This window comes from Microchirus variegatus, assembly GCF_963457635.1.
Source record: "Microchirus variegatus genome assembly, chromosome: 21".
Classification (NCBI taxonomy): Eukaryota; Metazoa; Chordata; class Actinopteri; order Pleuronectiformes; family Soleidae; genus Microchirus; species Microchirus variegatus.
Genome location: NC_139822.1, coordinates 11,151,728 through 11,167,026, shown reverse-complemented (window position 1 = coordinate 11,167,026; position 15,299 = coordinate 11,151,728). Strand labels below are relative to the sequence as shown.

Here is a 15,299-nt window from a genome sequence, read left to right as displayed (position 1 = left end):
TTCCCACCACATCTACTAGATACAGGGTACATTTGCAACTGAGCATTACATGAAATGATACCTAAAAATAGTCATGTGAATGTAGAGTTGGTTGGGTGAGGTTTGAACTCATGTGAAGTTTGCTTCAAATGATGACGGATGATAATGTCAAATATAGGAGCTTCTCGTCATGTTAGAGCAATATTCAGCCAGTGACCCACACACTCAATTTACACAGGTAACTACTCATCAGTCAACCATACTATACACAGATGCTTATGGCGAGCATTATTGATTTAATATTCATTATTTTATCATCTAAATCAATATCAAACTCTAATTACAGCGTGATACAGATTTTTCTCCAATTTATAGTCATCCCTACTATATACTGCACCTCCAACGTACTGCACCTATGACAGCAATTACTTGATAAGAACATCAGTATGCAAAATGAGAACATTAAATGACCTTTAGGGGTTAATGGTAGATAAGCATAATTTCACCATCATAACAGTCGAGTGCCTTTTGCTTTACAGTTCAACTGGCCACTGAAAAATACAGTTGTTGATTGTTCAAATAGTTTATTTGCTTTGGATAAGTGATATTCCAAATGCTTAGCAATTGTGAGGAGGGTCAAAAGGTGCGAGTGGGTCGTGTGCAGCTGGACAGCAGAAGAGAGGGGGGTCCTATACTGGGAGCCCAGCTGCAGTAATTGATTTCTGCTGCCACACCACAGCTAAATGACTGGGATTAGTGAACTATGAACAAGGTCTATTTATTGTTGGGGTGCTCATGATTAGCTCGTTACTCAGCTGGCTGAGGCTCATCGAGCTGCCTGTCAAAGACAGACTGGGGGGGTGGGGGCTATCTGTGGAAGTGCATGTTTGTCTGCAGATTTAAGTCTGTGTTGTCAAGTATTATACCAGTGAAGCTTGAGGAGAGGAAAAAAATACATCCTCCAACATTTCCAACAGTGATACAGAATGTACACAGCTCTGCTGAACTGCATATTAAGACGTCATTTATTTTAACAGAAGAACTACAACAAGGCGGGAGGGGAAAATACATGCTCTTTGTCATCTGTTGCAGCTGAAGTCCTGACTGTGCTCCTGAAATGCACAGAGAGAAATGTCGTCAAAAGAAAACAAATGAAGGGCTGAGAGACTTGAAGAGGTGGTGTTTTTTTCACTGAGAGCCACAGTTAATTTCATGCTCTGCATTTTGTTGTCATGCTTCGCTCACCGACTGTCTCGGTGCCACATGACGGCAGACATGTCCTCTGCCACAAGCCAGTGGACACTATGAATCAGTGCGGATCGGACTGTCAGACTGTAAAAACAGCGCCATAGATCATGTGTGCAAGCAGCTTATTATGTCCCAGAGTTACTTCTTATTGTAAAGTGCAGCAGCGCAAGTAATTAGCACTATAGCGACTGATCATGGGCCTTTGTTCGTTACAGGAAACAGGTGATCGGTGATTATGATTTCATCAGCCATAATACTAGAGCTGCATACACATACACACACGATGATTCCATAAATCAATTATTTTTAAATGAATTGTCGACTTTTTTGACAATTCAGTTTCAGAGCTTTCTGATTTTTCAGCTTCCTAAATGTGACTATTTCCAGGTTTCATTTCAAACTTAACTGAATAATTTTTGGTTTGTGGGCAAAATGAGACATTTGAGAACATCACCATTTCCAGGTCGGGAAAAGACCAATCAACATTTTTCACCATTTTATAGACCAAAAAAATACTCGATCAGTCAAGGAAATGATCGACAGATTAAAAGATTATGAAAACAGCTCTACACAAATACCCTTGCAGACTGCAGAAACATGGATTAACAGGCAAAACACCAAAATCAAGGATGTTTCATCCGGATTAACTGCAAGTGCTAAAATATTCAAGAAGATTTAAGGCATCACTAATGTTGTCACCATACTAGATATATATATATATATATATATATGGGTTAGGGTTGGCCGATTTATTTTCTTTTTTTAGAAAAATAAAGAAACAATAACATCAATAACACATTTTTGTTGTCTGACCAAAGAAAGAACAGTATCATTCGACTGTAGGGGTTTAACCATTCATCACTGCGATGGTTTGTCTCGTTGCTGGTCCACTTTTACGGCTTCAATCAGGGATTTTACGAGAAACAACACTTTCAGACACAAATATTATCCTGTCTGCAGTTAAAGACGACGGCACTGTTGGCATCTATACTGTTGCAATAAGTACCAAATACCATACAAATATAGCATTACACCCTACACATTACACCTGCTTTATTATGAGTTAATCTATCATGACCAGTTAGATCAGGCTTTTAGCAAGCAGGGCGTCCGGGCGTCCTGGGGAAAATAATAAGAAATTAGACGCCCTACTTTTAGGCAGGACGCCCTAAAGACGGCCTATTTTTCCCCCGGTAACCACCGAAACAATAGTTGTGATGACGCGCGGGTATAGACAGGCGCGTGCTGGTCGCAAAAACTACGGCCAGCACGCGCCTGTCTATACCCGCGCGTATACCACAAGATGTGAGTACATGGTGGAACAGCACATATTAAATGCTGGAGTCTTTTCGCGTAAAAGCGAAACTTGGGGGGGGGGGGGTACACCCTCTAAAAAAATCCTAGCTAAAAGCCTGAGATAGATCCAATAACAATAATAAAGTGATCATGATCAAGTGACATTTTGATTTAGCTCAAATGCAGTATAGTCAGGCAAAAACATAACTACTGTGAGTTTGGGTTATGTTATGTCAAATTCAGTAAAAATTAAATCACACCGTTTCTAATGGAAGGTTTTTCAATTCCTGTCGAGGGTAAAAGCCTAAAGCCCAATTTATACTCCTGCGTAAAGTGCTCTACATGGGTTACGGAGAGAGCCCTCTTCGTCGCCGGAGAGCCTCTGCGTCGTCTCCGGCTGCACAAAATATTTTTTAAGTGTCCGTCACTCCGTCAAGGGACAACGGAGACGGCAAGGGCTGTAATTGGTCTTCAGGACAGGCCGAGCTAACGATGCTCTGTGCCGGCCACTGTGCGCACCGAGCGTCCACAGAGGCGGAGCTGATCACCGCCGACAACGTCGCTGCCAAACTATAAATGCGCCATATCTTAATACACAAACATGTTTAGAATCTAAATGGCTAATATCTCGCCTCAAATGGTCTTAAAACTGCGTTTCGGGACACAGAAAATTATTTAATCAAGGTGAGAAACGGCCACTGTTTCAATGTTGTTCAGCTGCAACAACAACAACAATCTTTCTCTCTTGGACATCATTGCTCACTGGAGCCAGAAGAACAACAACCTTGCGTAGTGACCCCTACTGATCAGGTGCGAAATTGCAGTGTGTATCCGGCACCACGACGGAGAACTATGAAGTAGAAGTATAATGTGGCCTTAAGGACTAATTCCAGGCTACAAGTGAGCACGTAAAAAATCTGTGCAGTCACATACAGGGACAGTACATGTTGTGAAGGGGACAGAGTTGTTTGATGCTGGTGACACTAAAAATGATGGCTCTGCTGAAGAGAGAAGGACTTCATGACAAAGGATTTGTTTGGTTGTACTGTGTCGAACACCCTGATCCCAGGATATTCAACACAGACATGTTTTGTCATGCAGTATGTGTAACATGATCAAGAACGACACAGTTGGTGCGGATACAGCAAAACATGGGTTTGTTTGTCACCTGCTTCAGTATCTAGAGCTGATGGCAGAACATTAGTGTAACTGTCCCTTTAAGGACAGAGGACATGTTATTTTACTGAAAAGCTATCATGACATCAGTGAGCTTGACATGCATTACATTAACTTGTCCATCCCAGTCATGAGCCAAAAAACAGAGGCACTTCTGTGAATAACACAATATATTTCCACTACACCACAAAAACTGCAGACTCCAGAATGGCCATTCAAACACTTCTCTAAAGCGAAACCTCATCCAGCTTCATAACAATAATGATAAAGCACAGGCTGTGTGCCACAGTTAGTAACATTGATCCTCTGCCGTCGACAACATCCCAACAAAAAGCCTTTAGATGTCAGTTGCAAAACACATTATGCACCTACAAGTTTCATGAGAGACATATCGATAAAAGGATACTTTCACAGGACGGTTGGTTCCGAAGTATAGATACGTGAGACACCGACACATGGACTGACTTTGTATGCACTAAAATCTAAAAACATGGCTGCCAATGGATTGTAACCTCTCAGCTAAAGCTTTGCATATTAAAATCAACACCTGCTTAGGTCAATAATATCTTAGTTTGCCATGTTTTTGTTTATTTTGCAATAAGCTCACTCTCCCGCACCAAAGTCCATTGAGAAATTTTTAGCTCACATGAACACAGGAGCTGCCGGGCTTCTACTACCTCGCTTGGTAAGTTTGTGTCATTTAACGTAAATTTGAACGAATGATTTCCAACACCGAAGTCACAAGATAAGTCTTAAACTGGTTGAGGCATCAGAGTAACGACAACTCCTGCGTGCTGTGTTGAAAAATAGATGATTTTCTGTTTGGAATTTGGTGAAAGTGAAACGTGTACAAACTAATGTTTGCAGGAAGAAAAAGTGACAAATATTTGAGACATGAGTAGAGGTTCCTTTAGTTAAGAGGCTAAAATCAGTTTTTCTTTTTCAGTTCAAGCCCAATGTATAGTATCTTTGGTTAAAATGCCAATCACCAGTCTATATATTTCTGATTAAATCCAGTGTCTGACCTTCATCTGCACACTAAGAAATCAAAGTACGAGTATCTATATCTATATATCTATATGTATCTAAAAAGGTAAATTTTTTGTCGCTCCAGTTGTACCCTATCAGGGTGCAAGCACTGTACCTTTAAAATTTGTACCTCTAAAGAAACATTTCTGCACCCCTAGTGACAAAAACGTACCTGTACACACTGAGAAAGGTACAGTGCTTGTACCCTGATAGGGTACAACTGGAGCGACAGCAAAAGGTACAGTCTCGTACTTTGATTTCTTAGTGTGTGGCTACCTTTAAGCACAGAATAAAGTACAAGATAAGCCTTTCAATTTCATTTCAGCTATTATACCTCAAGTCGGACCATCAAAAGAACTCAACAGCAAATTATATCACTTATGTTGAACATTATTGTAGCTACATTAATTGAAAACATCGTCTACTTTTTGCAGCATTTACTGCAGGTTGTGCAAAATGACACAGTATAGGTGACATGAAAGTGCAATCATGTCTACGCCACAGGCTGAAAAACTAAAAGCTACTGTATTTATTTCAAACAGGCATGTTTTGTTTGAGTGGACACTGCTTGAAAAACATTTAAAATCTGAGGTGCTGTGCCAGCTGCCGTCTGACTCTTTTGCCCTCGGTGACACGGAGACGACAACAGTAGGAAATTGAGTATTCATGTAGCTGCTGGAGATCAGCTTGTCAGCAGTGATCTAACTACAGCAGGCAGCTGGGAAGCAAATGTTAAATGTTCCCTGCGCTCCTCATATCCCTTCAGGATTTTCCCACATCACGCTTGTTTGGCCGATGAGCTGCTGCCATGAGCTCATCAAGGTCAACCTTCCCTGGCTCCGCCCCAGTATTTACACAGCGTGCCCCTCAGAAAAGGACTGAAGTTGACGAGTGGCAGTGGGCACTTATCTGAATTTTAGTCCCTACTCCATTTGAGAAAACAGCAGTGCTGATAAGCTGGTGGATGCAGTCGGTGCTGACATCTGCTGGTGGAAAGCAGACATCGACATAAATATGTTTGTTTTTTTCCCCCCATGATGAAGAACTTCTAACTGTAATCTTCTGCATTTCAGAGAACATGATAGATTTACTTTATATTATTTATTGATTTATACTCAGTTTAAAGATTGAGAAGATAGAGAATGAATCACATACAATACATGACTGGTTTCAATCTATTCCAGGGAACCAAATCAAACAATATATCACACCTCAAAGCAGTGGTTCTCAAACCTTTTATACCATGGACCACCTGAGAAAATATTGAGCGCTCAAAGTAACACCATTATCACGACATTAAAATACAGTGGCGTAAATAGGTCGAGCAAAGTCAGCTACTGACGTTTCACAGGAGGCAGATTTATTCCCAATAAGATAAGTTGCTCTTTCTTCATCCTCCTCCTCCTCACATATACTTCACACACTGGCATAGGGAAATTCTATTAAGATGGAGCGAGAGATAAGGTTATTTATTTCATTTTTAGACGCACCCCGGTCAGCTCCACTCTGATCAAATACCCTGGTATATACAGTAGAACAGTATTTCTGATTTTCCTCCAAGTACCACCAGAGGAAGCCTGTGTACCACTGGTGGCACACTTACAACAGTTTGAGAACCATAGCCTTAAAGCACTTTAATCTGGCCAGAATTTCCTTTTTGCCTTTCCAATGTATTGGTACAATGTACAACTTTGTTGTTGCTGCTGTGGTTGTTCGTAGAATTCTCTCTCCTGAAAGAATTAAAGCCTTTACTCCACGGTTAACATACTGTGCACTAACTGCTCTTACTGCCAACAAATATTCATGCAGTTTAGTGAGCAAATGCACATTTTTCTTCAAACACTATATAAAATAATATGCAGCAGTTGCACAACATTAGTTCTTTCTGTTGAGGTCTCCGAATTGTAGCCGCCGTAGCAGCGATGATGAAGTATAAGCGTCGGCGTATAACCACGTCAACACTACCAATCATTATATTCAAATTTGCTTTAATCAATCAGGGGCTAAATCTTCCGCTCAAACTCTGGGGGGAAATGAATAAGCTTTGCGACTTAAAATGTTATCCTGATCATTAGGGTAAGTCGTAAGTGAATATCGATAATTCATGTCCTGATACTGCACTGATTCTTTGAAGCACTGTATCAATGTGGAAATGCTTCCTTGAGCTGGTTTGTGTTGTAGTTAAGCCTACGACCACTAAGCAGCAGGCTTGCAACACTGGACTCTGCATGTTCTTGGACATGTTGGAGCACCAAAACTCAAAAGATGTTTAGTGTGCCCATTATGGGCTATTGGAAAAAAACATGGTGATCCAATATGGCAGCCTCTGCAGAGCTGACCTGTCCCATTCTGGGATAATGAAAAACAATAATTCATAATTCATCAGTTGACTTTACATGTATACAAATTAAATATAATTATGTTATCTACAATTCATTAGTCAAGTAACTGACCAGATCTCAGGTACAAGGGATTTGAAGGACCTTTTCACTTCCTCTTTGCCTCAACAAACCACAGCACAGCAATAACTTTACTGCTCACACTGCACCAATTTGTCTAGTATCACCATAGTTTACTCTCATTGTTGACAAAGAGCCCAAGACCTGAACTCTTTAGCTCAGCTGTTTGGTTTTAGACTTGGAAGTGGCAATTCCCACAGCTTCACACTCGGCTGCTAATACTACAGTACCTGGTGTAGGTCCCAGCCTAATAAAGCCAGCAGAACCACGTTTTCCCCAAAAGGAACAGATGCAATTATGAGGTCCCCAAACTGGAAGAGTGAACCAGAGATTTGTTTCGGGACAGGAAAACAAGTGCAAGAGCTGAACATTCACCTATAAAAAGCTAGTGTCAGGTTGATCTTGAATGATTCTTAAAGGGGTCATATTATACCCTATTTCTCCAAGTTAACCTCGTTCCCTGGTATCCGAATAAACATGAATAACCCTGTGACATGCTTTGGTCAAAATACCATAAGGATGAAGCACCACAGCAGTTCAATCACCCTGCCAAAACAGCCCTGTTCAGAACGCTCTGTTTAGTAGTATCTCTTTAGGTCCACCTTAAAGGTCCACCTTAAAAAATGTAAAACAAAACTTAAGGGACAGGAAACATTGCCGTCATAAATAACATGTATCCACTGGACAGATAAATCTTCTGAGACTGGAAGTTTGTGTAGAACTCTGTGCTGCACTGTGGCGCCAAGAATAGAACTTTTCACGGACTTCCGGGTTTCGGTACCGTTGCCCTCGCCAGCACTTTCGCGTGCTTTACGGACAAAGCGGAGCTACGCAAGACAACAATTCCAGGAATTTAGCGCATTGCTACGTCCCAATGAGTTCAGAAGTCAACATCGCATGTTTTATCTCCTGTACTTCGACTGAGGAGGACCACAAAAACACGAGTGAGTCATCTTTTTTCACACTTTGCCGACTGATAGGACCTCCAGAGTCCCAAATATAAGGATTTAAATGATTAAAAAGTTGATTTTGCATAATATGTCCTCTTTAACATTTCTCAAGTATCTCTGGATAAGTAAGTCAGCTATATCATGTATATGCAAAATAAAAATAGAGAAAGTCGTTGACATTAGCTGATGTAGGGATGATTTTTCCTCGAGTGAGCAGTCACTAATCAGACAGAGCCTTTGATTTCCTTCCCCACTGTGCCTTCCTATTACTATGACAACCTCAGACACATTCATATGCTGGGGGTAAAAGCCAACTCTTTATCTCTAACCTTGGGGTTGAAGTGAGAGAGAATTTTCACGATACTGTGCAGATGTGCTGAGTGAATGCGCATTTTATTCTCCCTTTCATCTCAGCGAGAAAAGGCGATCTTCAAAATGGCTGCTTTCCCAAATCAGCTCCATGCTACTGCCTTCTTCTCATACAGCCGAGAAAGCAAGGGGATCATTAGACATCAGTGTGTGTTTGTCCTCACTATCACCATTTCATAATCGTTCCCTTCTCCTCTTTTCACCCCATCATGCAAAATGACTCGTGACTTTCAGAGCGCAAGCATCTTCTCATGAGGCCGATTTCAATCCTCACAAAAAGACTACAGGAAATGTATTTCTTGGTGAGGTAATAGGTATGATTTTTTATTAATAAGGCAATTAATGATCTTCTCTCATATTACTGGTGTATGTTATTCAGAAATGCTCTGCGTACTCAAGACTATCCTGTTCTTTCGGTTTGTAAATTCCCACACAGAACATGAACAAAAATGTCTTTTGTAAGTTCAGAACGAAAGAAATGGAGGAAAATCCCCTAAGATGTCACCGTTTTTTAATAAATACCAGCATTAGAATGTCAGTAAAAATTATCAAGCTAACGTCAAAAATGCAACATTTTCACCAACTACATTCTTGGTACGTAAAATACACGTCATGATTTTAAAATTGTTTTTCTTCATGCACAATGGTCACCCAGCCAATCTTACAAAGCATAATTTCCTTTCTACCTGGCATTGAAAATAAGAGCTACTGAATTTTGGCTTTTTACCATTTCTCGTATAAAACAGGAAGTAGTCAGATTTTGCACATCCATCCTTCATCTACTGCTTAATCCTCCACCGGAGGTTCGCAGGGGGTGCTGTGCCAATCTCAGCTGACATATGGCGATAGGCGGGGTACACCCTGGACAGTTCTCCAGTCCATCGCAGGGCCACACATATAGACAAACAACTTTACCTAATCCACATATTGCATGTTTTTGGACTGTGGGAGGAAGCTGAACCCGGAGAAAACCATGCACACACATGGAGAACATGCAAATTCCATGCAGAAAGGCCCTTGTTCCAACTGGGGCTCAACCCCAGGTCTTCTTGCTGTAAAGGCAAGAGAGCCACGACACCAATCGTGAGGCCCCACATTTTGCACATACACAGCACAAATCGTGGCAGTAGTTTGCATTCGTAATTCATCCATCCATCCATTATCTACCGTTATATCCTCCACCGGAGGATGGCAGGTGGTGCTGTGCCCATCTCAGCTGACATCGGGCGACAGGTCATTGCTAGTCCATCGCAGGGCCACAAATAGAGACAAACAACCATTCACTCACACTCTCACACCTACGGTCAATTTAGAGTGACCAATTCACTAATCCACATATTGCATGTTTTTGGACTGCGGGAGGAAGCCTCCTTGTTCCGAAGTTGTTCCAAATGGGGCTCGAACCCAGGAATCTGGGTCTTCTTGCTGCAAAGACAAGAGTGCTAACCACTATACTAACCGTGGGCCCCACAGTAATTTGTGTAAATAAACACTCATCAGCACAAAGATAAAGAGCCATCTCTCATGTTTTGGCTTTCCATTGATGTGGGCTTTCATTTAACAATAGGTACCTCGTACAAATTCGTGCCTCGATCCATTTCGGCACCTCAGCCATTCGTGATCGGGCCCTAGATATAGTAGTAGTATCCATAGGTAGGAATAAGTTACATTTGGAATAAGAAAACTTCTTCAAAGTGCGACTCATAAGTATGCAGACAGCGGTTTCGCAGAGTTGCATGGTTGCCCTCTGTGAAAATGAAAAACTACAGTCATCGTCTGTGATTTCATCTCCACTGCATGATTCTAAAGCAAATATCCAGCGAGAACAAAAACACCTTATTCACTGAGTTTCAGAGGCAGCATGACAAATTAACAGTAAAACACGATTCATATGCTCAACCAACTGATATCTATTACATACGGACTAAAGTGTGAGAAACGCAACATTATTCAACTGTCATTAACAATACGGTGTTGGTGCCACCACTCAGATACCCAGTCCATATGTGTAGAGGCTGGTGATGTTGTGATTTGGGTAACTAGGAAGAGATTAAATGTAATCCAGATTTGGGCTGCAATCACTAATTGATTGCTTGATCATAAATTAGAGGTTTCTAGATTTTATGTACCAAACGATTACTGGATTATTCGACATAACAGATGAATTGATTATGAAAATAGTGGTTAGCTGCAGACCTAATCCAGATGATACAGTTTGACTTGTGTATCCTTAAGTCTGCAGAATTATTAAACTGAAAAAAACTCCCTTTGTTATTATCTTTTATAATATATTCACAATACAAAGAACAAAGATACAGATAGAGTGACAATGGGCGACAGATTAATCAAATGTCCCCCGAATGTTAAAGCGGACCTAGAGTGGTCCTGTTGTACATATATGTTAGTTATGGAGGTCTACTTACATACATTAACTTGTTTTTATAGCCAAAAACCTCCTAGTCGCTGTAAACGAGCCGATTGAAATCCTCTTTTCTGACGCTGTTCCTGAGTCGCAAGATTTCAGAGTGAACTCTCACCCCCAGAAGACAGAGTCTTGTGATTGGCCAATACTATTCAGCACATCCACTCTCAGAAGCACAGCTCCCCCTTTGGAATGGTGGATGCACTGCTACTCATTATCAAAACATTGTTTTAACAATGTTTAAAAGTAGATTTGTCACGACTCCCCGCCGCAGTCCCTTTTATGACTTTGACCCGGAGTCAGACACAGAGTCAGAAGACACGCTCGTGAAACACCTCCACAACGGACGTTATTCTTCTTCTGCGGTTCAATGTACGCAACCGGATGTGCCCGGACTAGTGCCTGGAGCAAGACGATCTGCTGTTCCGGAAACCGTTGTTTACGTAACCGGACCGGGTTTTTTCAGAGACCTCGCTGAGCCCGAGATTACAATAAAACACAGCGTTCTCAGCAGTGGCTGAAATGTTTGTTTAGAACCCACCAGGGCTTCTTAAACAAGGTAATGACGCAGATACACACTAAAAAACAGCATTAATCGGAACTTCCGGTCTAGGTCCGATTTAAGTAAAAGATGCAAGATGGTTATGATTGTTGATAATCTAAGTGGGAAACAAGCCCCTTGAACAAGGATGTCAAACTCAAATGACCTGAGTGTCTAATCTGGTCAAGAGGGGGCGCAGTCTTGAGGGAAAAAAAATGGGAAAAACAACTGTTTAGTAGTGAGTGAGCATGAGATTAAAATCATAACACAGTGTTCAATTACAATAAAGATATTCGTGATTATGTTTTACAGAATTTCAAAGTAAATGTGCTTGATATGGAATGATGTATACTTTAATCATCATATAATCTTTCAATAATCAGCCCTCACTGTTGGAGAAAAAAACTCATCCGGAGCTCAGCACCGACCCATATTAGAAAGGGCCACAGCTTAGATGTTAGATGACTTGTCCATAAAATGCCAGAAATTCAGTATTTACAACATCGTCAGCCACTGTGTTTGAAAATGACTAAGTAAACAAATGTTTTGTTTTGCCCACAAACCAAAGATAATCAGTTTACCCTCGTAGAGGAGCAAAGAAACCAGGAAATATTGAAATCTAGAAGGAAATTAATCATAGCGCTGATATCACTCACTGCCTCCAGACTGAGAAAAAAAAACGGATCCAAGCTTCTCTGATCTCTGTTGGTGTACGGCTGTGGTCAAGTTGGAATTTTAATGTGCTGAGGCTCAAAGCCTTTGAAATATTTCATTTAATTTTAATAATTTGAAATATTACATTCCCTCACAGTCCTGTTGTAGACCGCAAGGTTACTGGGCTGCACAAGGAGATAAAACACAGAAAGACAAATAGTGAAACGAGCAATATATATATATATACACATATATTATAGATATATACACATATACACACATTATATATATACATACACATACACACACACACACATATATATATATACGTATATATATATATATATATATATATATAAAATATTTATTAATTATTGTGTATTAGAATAATACATACATTAAGATAAAATAACTTGCATATCCAATAAATCATACTATAATCCAATGTCAGTTTAGACTATTTTACTGATATTGTCATGACAAACTCAATGGTTACACTTTTGTGTGTGCGGGAGAAAACTGTGCTGCAGCCAGTGGAGTGAGGAGTCACAGTATCTATAGTATTATAAAGAGCAGATATCAGCTGGTATGAAATCCTCAACAGAGCGCTTCTGCCTCTCTGAATGGAGTCGTTTGGTAATGTCTGCTCAAGTAGGAGCTCAAGCATAACCAGCATAACACTCCACATCATTCTCAAATGGGACTATAGGGCTTTTCATAATCGATTAACCTTGGTTAATGGAGGGTACTTGTTTGGGCCACAAATTTACAGAAAATGCTGGAAAATGTTGATCAGTTGTTCTCATCTTGTAGGTGACCCCCCTGGGCTGTAGGATCCAGATCCAGTTGCATGGCTATTATAATTATCACTTCACCCCACGGGGTGGAAGTGAAGTATTGTTTTTGGTGTCTGTGTGTCTGTCTGTTTGTTTGTTTGTACGTGCTTCCACACTTTCACTTGCCAATATGACCAGCACCGGCCGCAAGAGGTTTGCTGCTGGAATGGGGTGAAGTCTGCCATCTCTGATTGCCTTGTTATCATTAGTTGGAGTAGTATTGTCATCATTATTATGCTTCGATACAATTTTATGGACCAAACAAATACTCAATTGATTGAATTGAAAATAAATGCTAGTTGTAGCTATATTTAATTACTAAAGAACATTGAAATAGATCGAAACGATTATCAAAATAGTGGACAAGTATTTCAGTAATCGATTAATCAGACATTTCCCCAAGACACATGCCATCACGGTTCATTTCCAGGATTTTATACTTGAGTGACAACATGGAGCCAAACCTGAATACTTCTGCATTGAAATGAAAGTATTTTTGGCGTGCACATACAGTAAGAGCTGCAGTGTGTTGCTGAGGCTGAGATGGGACCGAAAGTCCATCTGTTCTCTCATTGCAGGCCATGTTCCTCTGCTCATTTGGCAGACTTCAGAGTTCTGCTGTGCTTGTTCTGCGATACACTCTAATTGGCTGTGAATAGCCCCTCAGTTCACTCAGGGCAGCCTTTGATGAGTCTGGAAGAGTGGCTGCCTAAGTGGCCTTTGAGCGAGGCCCTTCATGAGAGTCTGAAATCAGCTCGGCTATACGCCGCTGCGAGACCAGCACAGGGCGACACGCGCTAACAACGAGGAAGATGAGATGCAGAAACAAGAGCTCATTAACAGTGCAGTCGGATGTGTCCCTGTGACAAGAAACAAACATACAGCTGGAGATTGAAGAGCATCCACATGATGGCTTCATCTGACACTAAAGGCTTTATATGTCATTTTAAAGCCTGCTGGTGGAACTGATGCATCCAGTCATCAGCTCACTCAGCTCTGACACAAATCCCACCCTCATGAAATTGAAATGTTTGTTCAAAATGTTTTTCAGACACGTGGTGATTCTCACTTCAGATCTCAGAATAACTACATCCACAATGTATCTGCAAAAGAAGGTTCAGCAGTAACTCGATAGATAAGACCAGCAATCAAACCTACACATCAGACACTTAAATATGTAGAAATGTTAACAACACATGAGTTATTCATGTTTGTTCCAAGACTACCAGCAGGAGCGTCCTCACAGCGAAGCCCACTGTGACCAAGGTAAATCCATGAATCAACCCAATTGTAAAGATCTCCTCTATCGTAGCCAATTCAAGCTACATCGAAACTACCAGGGATGGTCAGCATTTGTGATGCATGCATTTAAAAATATGTATTTCAAACGCAAAATATTATTCTGTAATTTTTTGTTGAGATGATGAAAAATGTCTGAGTTTTGATATTTTCTGCACTCTGAGTTTGTGCATGTTCTCAATCATATCAAAATGGCTTAGTGCTATGCGGTGAACAACTTGAGAAGGTCACTTCCTACCGTTATTATTATTTCTTGCACATTTAAATTTGGAACTTCAACCATGTCATAATTACTGGCTTCTAAGTAGATTCCCTGATTAGGAAATTATTGTTTTGGATGTCAATAGAAAATTACAGAAGATGTTGATCTTGCAGGTGACCCCCCTGGGCTGCAGGATCCAGATCGTTGCCGTTGCGTGGCTATTATAATTTTCATTAGTAGGAAGGATTGATTTCTGACATTTTATGAACCAAACAAGTACTCAATTAATTGTGTTTAAGAATGAGATGTTTTATATGCAGAGATGAAGAAAAGCATATGCAGGCTTTTTAAATCAGCCCTCAACCCCTCAGAAGACTAGTTTTGTCTCCCCATACATTGACCTGTCATGTCTCCTTTACAACAGAAGAGGGCAAAAGAGTCACATTGGAGAAGAAAATCAGCTGCATAAAGATGCTAAACAAGTGTGGAGCTGCTGTAGTGCCGCCTCACCTCTACGACTTCATAATAATTAGGTGGCAAGCCTCCTCTCTGTATTAAATCAGCACCGTGCATTAATTCTAATCAGCAAGTGTAGCCAGGCTTGACCAACAGGGCCCGAGGGGCTGCACTGTGTGTGTGTGTGTGTGTGTGTGTGTGTGTGTGTGTGTGTGTGTGTGTGTGTGTGTGTGTGTGAGTGTGTGCCATGCTCTTCAAGGTTGACTGCAGCAGGAGCACTTTTTGTCAGAGCAGGTGGTCTCTGACCTTTGCAGCAGTGGTCCCCTGAGTGAACCTGACTGTGCTGTGGCCTTTAAACAAACTCCAGCACAAATCACTCAACA

General features: G+C 40.9%; 1 protein-coding gene across 1 annotated transcript in view; it reads right to left on the bottom strand.

Annotated features, from left to right (window-relative positions):
• Window positions 1-15,299, bottom strand: part of adck1 (aarF domain containing kinase 1) — a gene marked incomplete at both ends in the record, with an annotated part of 62,434 nt that overhangs the window by 46,449 nt on the left and 686 nt on the right. The window lies entirely within an intron of this gene.